General features: G+C 40.7%; 1 protein-coding gene across 12 annotated transcripts in view; it reads left to right on the forward strand.

The window, feature by feature from the left end:
* The window catches only part of rimbp2a (RIMS binding protein 2a), a 64568-nt gene that overhangs the window by 14151 nt on the left and 36155 nt on the right, over positions 1-14262 (forward strand). For 2 of the 12 annotated variants that reach the window (XM_053867261.1, XM_053867272.1), the window contains exon 1: positions 3619-3768. The exons of 9 other annotated variants lie outside the window; for them this stretch is intronic. The gene's annotated coding sequence lies outside the window, so the exon portion shown is untranslated. Of the gene's footprint in view, positions 1-3373; positions 3497-3618; positions 3769-14262 lie in introns of those variants that run through there. One more of the 12 variants, XM_053867253.1, reaches the window with a different exon arrangement.

Below are 14262 nucleotides of genomic sequence, written 5' to 3' on the forward strand. Positions count from 1 at the left end.
CACTGAAAGCAAATTATGTATAATGTAATGCTGCCCTTTCGACATATGTTTGAAGTATTTATTGTGAAGCTTTTAAAGGTCACATATTGAACCAGCGGCTGCATATAACTCCAACAAGGTGGTAGCGTCCTGCAGTGAAGGCGCCTTGTGTTAGTGTCACTCAAAACTGTTTGTTTACATGCCTATAACCATTTTTTCAGAGCGGATCACTCACTCACACATATATTCTCTTTGCTCCTCTCCCTGAATCACACTGTTTCACCATTATATTTGATCAGGCCACAGCAGTGTAATGTTTACTGAATGTCATGTAGAACAGGAAGACCAGGCTTTCACTGGATCCATTTGACAGAAAAAGCTGTGCAATGCTTTGGCTGAGTTAAAAGACAGATGCTCCATCTTCACCTTGCTGAATATTATTGGCGTTTCTGTTATTTCTGGGGTTGGCTTTTTAATGCTGATTAGCAAAAAAATGTATTCGTTTTTTCTGGTTGTTGCTGCCCCGATTTTCATCCTCTCAACATGTGTTCCATTACAGTAGCCAGTTAAGGTCTATTCTGGGTACTGCAGAGGAGGAGATCTACAAGTGTCTTGTCAAGCCTCATATTGAAAAGGAGTAGTGTGTTTTTTTCCTGGCTGTGGAGTTTGCTTCGCCATTTGGGAAGCTTAGAGAAGGTATTGGAACACATCGTATGAGGTAATCCGGGGGAAGTGTTGCAGGAGTGTGAGATCCCACTCCTGTTAACAATGGTCATTTTGTTGTGGAGTGGACTCCACCATGACTGCCTTTTAACACAAATTCTGTTCCAAAGTGAAGGATGGCGTTTGAGACTGGCAGGGAGATCAGTGAGGTGTGGAAAATTTGCTCTAGATGATCTACTTGATCTAATGTCTGACCTAAGTGACATTTGGACAATGAGTGTGGTCGAAATGAGTTTCATCTTCAGGTTGTGTGGTCTGTGGCAAAGAGCTTTCACATCCAGTAAAGGCTCAAAATAGAGCTGTTGCTCCTCCATGTTGAGTTGGCTTCGTGATCTGGTCAACACCACTGACTCAGGACACACTGGAGAAGTTTTGTCTTGTCTATCTGGGAAAGCCTTTTCCCCTAATTTCATGTCAGGAGGAAGATCTTGGTCTCCGCTCCCCCTTTAACCCGACCTTTTTAAAAGTGCACTGTACATTACATACATATTGCTGGGTGCTGTCAAGATAAACATTAAAATGTAACTCATCATATTTACTGCTGATTCATGTTATACAAATGTAGACAAGGCACAAATACAGGCAAATTCAGATCCACATAGATCTACGGTCATGCACATAATGATCCTAAACTGCAAACCAACATCATAAAAAAGAAAAAAAAATCTATTTGGAATGATGGAGGACATTTCATTTTGGACACAAAACATCTACTGGCTGGCTTGCACAACAAGAAAACAAATGCATGAATATTGCTCCGTATTCAATCTGACGAAGTCACAACCTTTCTCCCAAAATCTGCCTCTGAAGTTGATGTCTATTCACTTTTGATCTGTGAATTTTTGTTTATGGTTATGGGACTTTTTACAAGTTAGTTTTCTTCTAGCATTGAATATTTTGCATGGCATGATCACACAGAAAATGCGTGTGTTATGCTTGAATTGGATTATATCTCCACCAAAGAAGAATGTAAATACTCCTGTTAATCTTCAAGCGGGTCGACAAAATATTGCTCTAAATATAGGCCACACTTGGATTAATTAGGAATCATCCCCGCAGGATTATAATGGGCCCAAATTGCCTCCACAAATGGAGGGAATGCACCCCAAATGTGTTTTTTGCCTTGGGAACTATCACTATGAACTAGACACAAATACTGTACATGCCTGAGAAAATAGTTTGAGTTTTCAAAACTCGAATATTGTGATGACTTTGCTATTTTTACCAGGACTTAATTCTCTAGCAGCGTGAAAGCATGAAATGTAAATGGATCCGACTTTGTTTTCTTTGCACGTCTACATCACTGTAGTTATGCTTCAAGGATTGCTCTGGTTCTCTTGCCGACTGGTACACTTTTACTCATGTCTAAATGACAACTGTCACAAAAGCTTGGAATATTCTTTGATTTGATTTTTGTGAGTGTTCAGTTGAGATGCAACAAAAACTGACATCTGAAAATTGATGCAGTGATGGGCAATTAAAACGGCAGCCAGAGTGTGATGATATGGCTGCGCCAACCTCTTTTGCAGTGTGGAGGCATCCGAGAAAGACGGAGAATAGTGATTCGTAAGGTGTGTGAACATGACTTGACAAGAGTAAGAGTATAGCATTTATAAACGCCTGAAAGGCTCTGCACAAACGTGAGTCTTGGATGCTGCTGCACAAAGCTCAGAGAGTCACGTCAACAGTGGCCGTAGGCCACGTTAGAGATCTATTCAGATCATCCACACATCAGCGAGAATGCACTTTATCCACGTTATAATACAAGTACAAGCACACATAATAACCTGAATGGACCAATTCACCATTCCATTAGAAGGCACACAACCACAAATGCACTGAATTAACATCTACAATTTAGAAGAAGAATCTATTAACCTCGAAATGTATTTGTATTTTTGGAGTGTTTTGAATAAAGCTTAACAAGCCCAACATAAACAGACGCGTGTGCACACATGCGCACACAAACCCCGCACTCTACACCCTGGTCGGCTCATGTTGGACTTCATTTGGAGGCCTTGTTTCTTTGAGGCTCTGGCACTGACCATCCAGCGCGCCAGCCCTAGGTTCTTTAACTTTAAAAGTTATCAATAAAATCTTGATTGATGCCAGTGACGACAGAGTTACAGTACTCCAGGTGGGTGAATATGAATGCAGGAATAAGGTTATTAAAGTTGGCGTTTTGACTTCAGGGATAATTTTTAGCTGAAGGAAGCAGGTCTGGAATGTTTTTTTTTTTTTTTTTTAATGTGAGGATGTCAAATAGGAAGCTAAGATTTGACTTGACTTTGACTTTGACTAAGCTAGGATAGACTAATATTTCTGTTTTTGACCGGTTCAGTGAAGGAAATGTTTGCCATCCTGCTAGTGACATCATCAAACCATGCTAGAACAACAGCAATGTTTGTGGCTAACAGATGGATATGTTTAGAAAATGATAGATGCAAACTTGCTCCGTCATTCTTTTAATTTTAAGCTCCTCACTCCGCTGCTCTACGTGTGCAATAACACAGCAAATGCCACTATAACAAATAGCTTGTTTAATTTGACATGATTTAAGCCACAGAAAGGAAGGTTCAGACTCGGGTCTCGCAATAAACCTTCCCTCTTTGTACATCAGTGTCCAGGATCTGTGGTTTTTAATCTGCAATCTCTTTGAACATTTTCTCAGTGATGCTTGGAGCCGGCTGATTAATTCAACAGAGTGAATTTCCGCAGCTCACTGAGCACACGTACGGCGGAAGACGCAGAAGGAGGAAATTGAGCAGAGGGAGAAAGAGGACGGGACAAGAGAGTGAGTAGGAGAAACGATGGTAGAAGAGTGTTCAGGAGGAGGGTCTTTGGGGGTGGGGAGAGAGTGTGAGGAATGGGAAAGGGAGAGTGTGTGTGCATAGGTGGGCGGAGAAAATAGAGGAGAGAGACAGAGGCACACACACACACACACACACAAGCCCTGGAGCTGATGCTGATGCTGCTGCTGCAGCCGTTTGACAATTCCCCACCCAGAAAGAAGGAGCAGGAAGCCTGTCTTCAGTCAGGATGCAACTGTGTTAGCTGGCACGCTCGGTAAATATGAATCCTCTTATGCCGCCGCCTTCTTATTGCTTGCTGTGCGATATCTCCATCAGCAGAAATGAGATGTGTTTGATTTAGCTCTGCTGAGTCCTATATATAGAGCTGAGTGTTAGCATAGCTGAGCATCTGGGGAAAAGCCGCCTGTGCCGCAGCTGGAGGTAGACACACACACTTTCCTTCAGTCCACCAAAAAGATCTGTATTTGTGTATCCTGTTGTGTGGAAATGTATGACTATTGCTCCAGTTTCTGGGTTCCTGACTGAAGCACCACCTGTTTGGTAATGTGTGGGCGTGTGTATTGTATTCGTATGCGTGTGTGTGTGTGTGTGCATGTGTGTTTGTGCGTGAGGGGTGGGGTTCCAGTGTGTAAAAGTAAACTGGTGTGTTGTGGAACTGTCACTGGAGAGCTTTATTTGTATAACGTCGTGAGCGCACATGTTGGCGTGGTCACAACAAAGGGCCGAACCAGTGCTACCGTGACACACAAATTGATTTTACGTGTGTGTGTTTTCTGGTAACTTGAGCTTTGCCCGTCTACTGTGGACCTACCAGGTGTTGCTAAATTAACCCTTTTGTGACTGAGAGGATCTTAAACCATGCAGGCAAAGCATAGTTTATACACTTTATAAACAGATGTGTTTCTTACTCAAAATTAGGTTGAGTAAGAGTTCTGAACAGTATGACTAAGATTAGACTGGCAGAGCAATGTCTTTACATTCTGAAAAAACAAAAACCCAAATACATTCTTTTAATCCACAACCTCTGACTAAGTTGTCCTCACTAATTTCAAGCTGTATTTAACCAACCAATAACAAGGCTACATGAGACATCATTTTGTTGTTTTCTATCTCTATTTTATATTCTCCTTGCCTGATTAATACCTCATCAAATCTGGAAATCTTATTTCTATGCTAGGGATAAGTTAATTTTGGAAAATATATCAAGTAAAATGATTGAATTACCATTATGGGCTTTCAAGAAGTGTTTATGCATCACATTGTGGCCAACCTTTTTTGCTGTGTACCCAATTTTTTATTTTTATGAAGATAGCATGTTGTGACATATTCATTTTCTGTTGCACATTGGGTAATAAGTTACAGATGTAAAGATGACTGTGAATATTCACGAATATGTTCAGGAGAGAAAAAACACTCTGCAGGCAGAAAACCTGTTTTACTATTGGTTTCAACATGCTGCCTCTATTCCTTTATGAAACATGCTCTTCTCTGATCTTAGAGTTGACAAACCATCGTGTATTCACTCAATTGATATGACTCGCTGTGCTATTTTGCTAGTATTTAGCACTGCTAATGGTTTCATTAAGGTCCAAATAACACCTAAGATAGAAGCAACCAGGCACTCACACGTTTTCCCGATTTAAATAAGGTTATGCAAGTAGTTATCTGTTGCTTTACGTGTACTTTTGAACCGGTTGGCACGGCTGACTTCACTGTGAAATCAGTGTGGCAATAAGAAATTGCTATTTTAATTTGCTTGAGGACTGAGCTTAGAGAAAAAAAAACAAGTAATAATGGTAATATGCGAAAGTGCACTCAGGGAGTACTTGGTGCCTTGTAACTTAGGTATACTTTGGATGAAACCATTAACAATGCTGAATGCTTAGAAATAGCATGCACAAAGATGAGAGAGCCATGTATTGTATTGTTATGATGTACTTGACTAAGACCAGGGAGGAACATATTTCATTGTGGAATAGTGGTGACATGTCCTTATAAGAAAAGTAGAAATAAAATAACACTCAATGAAAAATTCTATGTTTGCCATCCCTTTAATGGAATTATAGTGCATAGATGCACATGTATCCAACTCCTCCATTTCACTACAGTTTGAGCATCTACTTATGGGGGTCCACACATGTAATGATTGGGCTGTTTACCATCCAACCAAGGATGGTTAACACTCCATAATCGTGACAGTTATAAGATTATCCTATCAGAGAATCCTGTCATGTCTGAGGTATGTTAATAATAAGCAATAATGAGCTCTGAAAAGATTTGGCACCGGTAATCGTAAATGTTAAACATTGTCAATATTTACCACCAAAAATCGCTATGTATAGCTGATAGCATGCAACCCACCATCATCCACTTTCATGTCGTGAGTTGTGCTTTTCACTTGTTGTTGTGATGTGACCATTTCATTTTATCACGTGTGATCACGCAAGATTTCTGGCTTGTTCGGTGACTGATTCCGGTTCGCTCTTCTTGAGATTATTGCCAAGGCTGGCAGCCAGAAGACATCCTCCTTGACTGATCTAAATATTCCTTAGGACATACAGACTATGAACACGATTTCTGACTTGTTCGGTGAGAGTGTTGTGTGCGGCGATGGGACTATCGGTGCGCACCACACTCATGACAATCAACGGCACACTTTTTCATCTTCATGTGTGGGGTGTCTGACAGACGAAAACAAATGTGTGTGGCCCCTTTAAGTAAGCAGCATCCTATACCCACATAGCCACAAATCCGGGGAACCTAAAATGTATGTGGTGTCAATGCCTCATATTAAAAATGCTAAATCGTCGCCTCCCTTTTATGTCATGGCTTGAGCGCAGGATTTATTTCTATCAACGTTTCTCTGATAAATGTCTTAATGAGCATATGTGTGCACTACGGGTGTTTATAGATAGAATTGAATGCGGTTGTGCATATGCTGAAATATGTAAATGTGTGGGAGGATGAGAGGCCGAACGAAGGGAAGGATCCGCACAGATGGCTCATGTCTCATTTGCGCCATGTCTATATGAGTAATGTCACCCCTTGCTATATCTTAATCTCCGTCTGTATTTTTGCATGCTCTTGTGCGTCATTTTCCTTCAGTTTAAAAGTTCTCCAGGCCTCACCAAGTGGTGGACTGGTCGACTTTGCCAGCCGATGTTCATTTAGATGCTAAAGGGCGATACACTATGGAAAAAAAAAAGTATTTCTGTCTCATGGCTGATTCCATTTCGCTCCTCTTGAGATTATCACCAGGGCTGGTAGCCAGAGGACATCCTCCTTGAATGATTTAAATATTCCTTAGGACGTACAGACTATTTAACAGTCTCACAGGGAGATTTAATTTGTCTGAGTTAGTCCACACACATTCTGGTGTATACGTTAGACGTGCTTTATACACTGGTATACTCTTCCATGTTTCCTATGATGATGCATTTCCATGAGTTCTCACTCAGCTGCACAAACCTTGCTCTTAAATGGTGTTTGAGTGATGAAACATTTGAGTTGACGGAGGCTGAGCGTCAGATTAAACAATTATTATATTACAGATGTACATAATCCCACAGCTAACTGTGTACTTTCAGTAAATTGGCTATGATCCTTGTTAAAACAGGAATCAGAAATTAATTATAGTGTGCCTAAACACTGGAACTAAATATGCAGACTGCAGTATCTGATCTTATGTTTTCATTTTACGGCTGCATCCCATGCATAGATGCGTTGATCAATACCCATTATATTAAACATGCATGCACAACCAAGTCAGCTATACGGCCTGCACTAGGTCAAGGTTACAAATGATCCTAATTTTAAATGCAGTGACATCATGGTGCGCGAGGATTACAGTGTTCAAGCGCTGTCCCATGTCATGCTGTTTCAGCTAGTGGGGATTATAAATGTCAATAATCAATGTGGCTAATTCCAACACCTGAAAAATGGATGCAAATGGAATAGAATTAAATCAAAGGTGGAAAAGCTAATGCGCCGGTGGCTGTGGTGAAGCCTCTGGTGAAATACTCTATGCAAGAAGTAGCCCCCACAAATCAAAAGAAACATCTGATATTCTGTTTAGACATTTTGTTGGAGCCTTGTGTGCATGAGTTTGAGTGCCATGTTATACGTGGGACACTCCTTGTATATGCAATGACGGGGCACAGTCTCTCATTACAGGCTTCGTGCGAGCAAACATCACTGCAGCTTTACTTGCTGTAAAAGTAAGAACAAATTAAGTAGTTAGTTAAAATACATTACAAAGTCAATCTGAAGCAGATTTCGAGCTGTGTTTCACATCATAAAGTAGATGGCATGCCACACCAGCCCCACTCATCTTGCACAAATCTAAATTTGACCTCCTTTGTTTGTTGTCCTCGTATTCCTACGCTCATTTTCAAAGGGCAGGTTACATCTTGAATGCAATGCCTCACTGAGACATCATGTCATTTCGATTCAACAGTTCCAATAACATCCACTGCAAACCAATGTTGCCCTTACCCCTATTTGAAAATGTATCTCTGTTTCAGTCAGTTTTGTATTTTAATATTTGTGCTGGCATAAAACTGAGTGCATGCTTGAGTGCACTATTGATTGCGCGAGTACGCACCAAGTCTGCATGTCACGTACCCGTCGGGAGAAGCTGAGAAGGAAACAATAAAGGAACATTTCGTCCTCGCAAATCTGGCAGATTTTCAAAACACACTCAAGTTATTTGAAACAAGTGACACAGAGATCTGAAGGGAGAACTGTAGCAAATATAGTGGAGGTTGGAGCAAAGAGAAGAGAAAAGTCGGAGCAGTTAGCGATATTTTTCCCAGTGGTCTGTTTGGAACTTGCGTTGTATGTTTCCTCTGCTGACATGAGGTTGTCACAACAGATTAAATTACCTTAACAATGCATCCTTGTGACTTGAACAGCACCTTGGGTTTTGAATAGCAGTTGTTATCGGATGATACACATATCTGCCTGCATTTAAGTACACTTACTGTAGTACAAGTACTGCATTTGTCGTCTATGTCCCCCACGTCGCTGTGAAACAGTCCAGCTGGAGACCGTCATATAAAAAATGAATAGAGATGCAAGTGCACAAATTACATGCCGACTGCTTGCATAGACTCCCATTAACTTAAGAACTCAAAGACCTTCTGTTCCTCCAATGAAGTCGGAGTGATGCCATCATCTGATGCCAGATCTGATCCCAAACAATTGACTTGAATTGCACTAAACAGTCTTTTTTATTTCTGATTTATTTACACTGTTTCAAATACATAATTTTACAACATTTTCAACCATTCTGCGCTGAAATCAAATGTAGAATATATCAAGCTGGACAAAAGAAGTATTTTTTTTCTTTGCCCTTTCAAGCTTTGTTTCGTTGCAAATGTCAGCGTGACACCGTTGTGCGAGTTCAGGCCTTCAGCAGTGTAACCTGCTGACCAAAAAAAAACCCCCAGTTAATTCCACATCACTATTGTCTCACGCTGTCACGATGGTTTTTCTCTCCTCTGACTGCTGCCATGTCCTTCCTGTGAACTTCATATCTCCAAATATCTTGCGGCGCATACTGCGTTACCTCAAATATCCCAGTTTAGAGATTTTCTTCCCCCATCAGCTTCTCCAGCTCCTTAATACCTGCCCCATTTCTCATTTAGTCACGGTGTTTAGTGACTGGAGGGCTTCAATGATGAAGCATCAGACAGGAGCTTTTAGTGACCTGAACAACAAGGTCGGCGATGAAGAGAATCAGAGATGAAGGAGCACACTATGTCAGGCAAGTCACCTGTTCTGGTGTGACATAACTTGACCTACTGTAACTAACCAACCTGATGTTAAATTGAGGCAATTTGTATGAACAATTTATTTCTACTCTTCCAAACGCGCATTGCTTTTGACATGCAGCTTCATTCGAACAGATCAGTGGAGAGTTCCCTTACCCGCCTTGTAGTGAGTGAAAAGGCATGAGAACAATTTTCCAGTCTATTTTGCTTGCTGACTGTCTCATGACTGAAGAATAACATCATACTTTTATACAAAACGGGTTCCCTCAGGTGCGAGACGAAGACAGGTCAGGGTCGGTCGTGAGTCACAGTCTTCGCCATGCCACAGCCGCCTGAGGTGGGCTGTACGTCTGGTTTAGGGTAAACAAACAATGTGATGTAAATTTTGGTCATAGAAACCTTTACTGAGCAGAGCCTCCGACGAGTGCAAGGCGGGCAGCACCGAAGACAATGAATTTTTAATTCCAGTGTAGATCAGGAGGAAGACACAAAGGAGCATTGCTCTCTCAGCCTTTTCTCCTTTGTTCTGAATTGGTCTGCAGAAATTTGAGGCATTTGCTAAGTGGCAAAAATCTTTGTTATGTATGCCTTATTTAAGCATAAAAACTGACAGCGTGTCAGTGAAATCAAAGACAGGGTCAAATCCTCGAATCGGTGTTTCATACTGTATATTCCAGGAGGTGTGCAATGGGGTCAGACGTTAATAATTTAGCTCTTGTGCATGTGTGTTTTGAGAAAGTGCATCTGTTTTCAATGTGTACGATGATGTCCCTCCCTGAAGTTTATGGATTCTTGTGTGCCCGTGCAGGTTTGAGTGCCTATGCATGCTTGTGTATTCAGGGTAGAGCGAGCATGAGCTGAAGATGAAGGTCCATCCAACCTCACGTAATCCCTAACCAGCTCTCGGGATACTCATTAGCACACTGCTCTTCCTCTGAACTTCTTTTCCAGCCTCCTGATATGCTTTGTGTAGCTGCAGGGAACAATAGGTCCTGCTCGCATCAACTGTGTTATGTCCTCGAAGTGACTTGAAGCTCTGCAGCCCACGTCATATTTAACTCTTACTGCCTACTCACAGTGCTTCCACACACACACACACACACACACACACACCAGGGCCATATTCACCATTTCCTCTGGCGGTTTCTCTGTATACAGTACAGTTGTCCCACTGCGCTCCAACACGGTTTCTGCTGTCTTGTTCTGATACTTCACTTACATAAATATTCCCTCAATGCATCCACATGGTCTTTTTCAACTTTGTGGTATTAAGTTTTAGTAGATTCATCACACTGGTGAGGTTTTGGTGACCCAGTACATACATATGACCCCTATACTTCCTAGCAGTCAGTTGTTGGATAACATTTCATGTTAAATAGGGCAGTCGCTCCAGGTTTTTTCACAATTTTTTCATGGGTTGCAGCAGCTAAAAAATGGCTTATTCTGATAAAAAAAAAAAAAGCCCCTCACAATGGCAGAGATTGACGTTTGGATGATTGGAGTTGTTCAGCAGCTCATTAATACACTGAATTAAAATGGATATGGGATATATTACACAGGGTCGGGAGGTAGAGTGTCAGAAATCGTGTTGAGAGCGATGGCTGTCCTGGTCGGCCATGTTTGTTTACATCCGCCCTGTATACTGTTCGGGTGCCGCACTAGTGCTAAAAGTCCTTAACATCTTTGGTGCACTGAGACTAATTTGAACTTTGGATGCGTGGTAGGGGAAGTGACAGAGGAGGCTGCCAGTGAGGTGAATTAAGATGTGTGGTCTGTGATGGAGAAGTTAATGCTTCCTGACGGCAGTGTCCGCCTCTCTGTTGTTTTTCAAGCCCCCCCCACCTTGAACTCGGGATGTTTCCTGGAGTAACATTTTAGGAAGAATTTATTGATGCCTCATGCATATTGTTGATACATTACAATGCAACTCATGCAATTATTTAATTCACCATAATGAATTTTACCATAAGTATGACAGAGCTGTGAGACACCTTCATCCACTATAAGAATTGTAGTTTCTGACTCAATTATTTGTTTCTAGTTTTCATTTATTCAGTCAATTTGGTTTGCTGCAAACTACATCACTATGCCCTCGAAACAGCAGCTCTTACTTGAACATGAGTATAGTTAAGCTATCTAATGTCAAATGATCACAATCACAATCCATTTTTACTAATTGTTTTCCTTATTTTATTAACTACATTATTCATATGTTGTGAGTATCTTGGCCTGGCAATGCCGTGTTGCCAAAGCCATGGCAGCCAGCATTACCGGGAAGAGCCTTTCACATAGGCACATGCCCCTGAGAGTTCTGAAACTTGGCAAAATCGTGTCACTGTGCCCAATGCAGATGCAGAAGGTTTAGAGTTTAAATTCGATTTTTGCCGAGTTGATGTATTCCCATGCATTCCAATACAAGACGCAGAAGACAACAGAAGCTCGGGGCTAAATGTGGTTAGATGTATGCTTGTAGATGCCTGTTATGGACGTTCATGCTTACACGCACATACACAAAAATGTAAAGTCACGCTTCACTTTGTCCACATTAGCCACTGCCATCTGGGTCCACAGTCTCTGCTGTGTAAGTCCGGAGGCTGTGATCAGCATGTGCACTTATACACTGTAGACACGTTTTAAGACACACACTGAAGACTAGCCACTGATTTGTGCTGTACAGAATATTTCATTCAAGAATACATTTTTTGCGGCAAACCGTTGCTTCACCAAATTCTGTCAATGGCATTATAGAATGGTGAAATGTATATATTGTCAAGGAGAATTCAACCTGTTAAATAAAAAAATAAATAAAATAAAATAAAATATATATCTATATCTATATATATATATATATATATATATATATATATGCGCAAAGCCTTCTCCAGCACATCCTAAAGATTCTCAATGGGGTTAAGTCTGGACTCTGTGGTGGCCAATCCATGTGTGAAAATGATGTCTCATGCTCCCTGAACCAGCCTTTCACAATTTGAGCCAGATGAATCCTGGCATTGTCATCTTGGAATATGCCCGTGCCATCAAGGAAGAAAAAATCCATTGATGGAATACCTGGTCATTCAGTATATTCAGGTGGTCAGCTGACCTCATTCTTTGAGCACATAATGTTGCTGAACCTAGACCTGACCAACTGCAGCAACCCCAGGCAGTGTATACGCATTGTTGTAAAATCCAAAAGATATGTGGCCTTTTGAATTGGATCAAGTACTTGAAAGTAAATCCATTGCCCGATCCAGTCATTTTGGCCTGGATTGGTATCGATCTTCGCCTATATCAATAACCAATAATAAATATCTTGGTCAACTTAAGGTATACAAACATAAAATGCAAAACACAACAAAATAACGTTGATTCTTAATTCAGTACTACATTTAGTTTCCAAAATATCTACCGGAGATGTGATAAAGTTTGACTTGTTTGAGAGAGTGGAATGTTTTTTATCTTGTGTATACTTTTTTAAATGTTTATGTGAACATAAAGGAGCCAGTTACGATTCCTCTGATTCCTTAGTCGGGACAAGTTGATTTGGAAACCTTCAAGTTGCTGCTACAAAATACGCAAAAAAAAAAAAAACGCAAAATATAAGGTATTGCTAATCCGAACGTATGCAAAAACATCAGTGGAAAAATGCCAGCATCTCTATCGTGTAGCACTTTTGACTGTAATCCAGTTGATCAAATTCTGTCTTGTTTGCATAGTGCCCGCGCTTTCATTGCGATAGGATACTGTTACAGTTGCTCATTTTTCTGGTGAAAAGACAAATATTGCTGTTGAGTCGTTTAGAGGACAAACTAAGCTATACATCATCCTTTATGCTGTAATGAACTTCTGGATAATGATACTCCATAAATCTTGGATACATAGCTCATTTTCATAACCAATCCCGTAAGTGGAAGACACACACTGCCAATATCCAAGCGCCATAAAGTTAGCATTAACCTTGGATGTCCTCTTTTGAATGCGGACGATTAACCTGCACTCTTGTATGATGATGCAATTATGTGGCTTTTGAACCACCGGCGTGTTGTTTTTGTGGGGATGCAAATGTGTGCTTGTAATGCTGAGGCTAAAACTACATCCCTTTGGAATGTTCTATTTGGGGTCCTCATTGTCATCTCTGGGTTCTTGCTGAATGATCAAATACAGTGTTGTAATGATTAACCCTCATGCTTTCAAGAAGTCTCAGTATGATCCCAGAAGAAAACCAAAAAAATGGATCACCTCAGAGAGAGAAGACATATTAAAATATGTCAATTATAACATCAACTTTATTGAAAGGATATCAGGGGGCAGTGGAGACATTCAAGAGGGGCTTAAACATCAAGGTCCAGTTGCTTGAGAATTGGTTCATTCTTCTTCTTGTTGTCAAACAATTTTGGCCAATTGGCCGTGCTAGCTATTAGTGGTGAGACTCCAGACATCTCCCCACCAATCCTTCAACCACGTAATTGCATAACATCGACATGCATTTGTTTGACCGCTCAAATATATTCTGAAGTTCTTGGAGCAAAGTTTCGCGAGTTTGACAGGCAGAGTTGGGTTATTTGTCACTGGGCAGGTGTAAGATATTGTGGCATTCACATTCTTTGTATTCACAACACAGTGCTAAGTTATGCTTTGCATTTATGCTACAAAATGTCAGGAGTCCTTGGTTGCTAAGGGATGAAGAATACAGTTATTATGTTCATGTAGTTGTTTAAAGTGGACTTGGTGGAACAGTAATGTTCTGTCAGCTGTTAACCGGTGATCTCAAACTGGATCACAAGGTTTAAAAAACACACAGTCAAAGATGTGGACGTAATTAATATATATGTTTTGTGTTCTGTTTTCTATTTCTGGAAATGAATTCTTCTTGCTGGTAAAATTTAGTAGTATTGCAGTATTTGCAGAATTCTGACTGATGTTTTGCACTTAGTTGTTTGCTGTAATAACCTGCCTGTTGAAGAATGAAGCCGAAC

Source organism: Synchiropus splendidus, chromosome 1 (assembly GCF_027744825.2).
Source record: "Synchiropus splendidus isolate RoL2022-P1 chromosome 1, RoL_Sspl_1.0, whole genome shotgun sequence".
Taxonomy (NCBI): Eukaryota; Metazoa; Chordata; class Actinopteri; order Syngnathiformes; family Callionymidae; genus Synchiropus; species Synchiropus splendidus.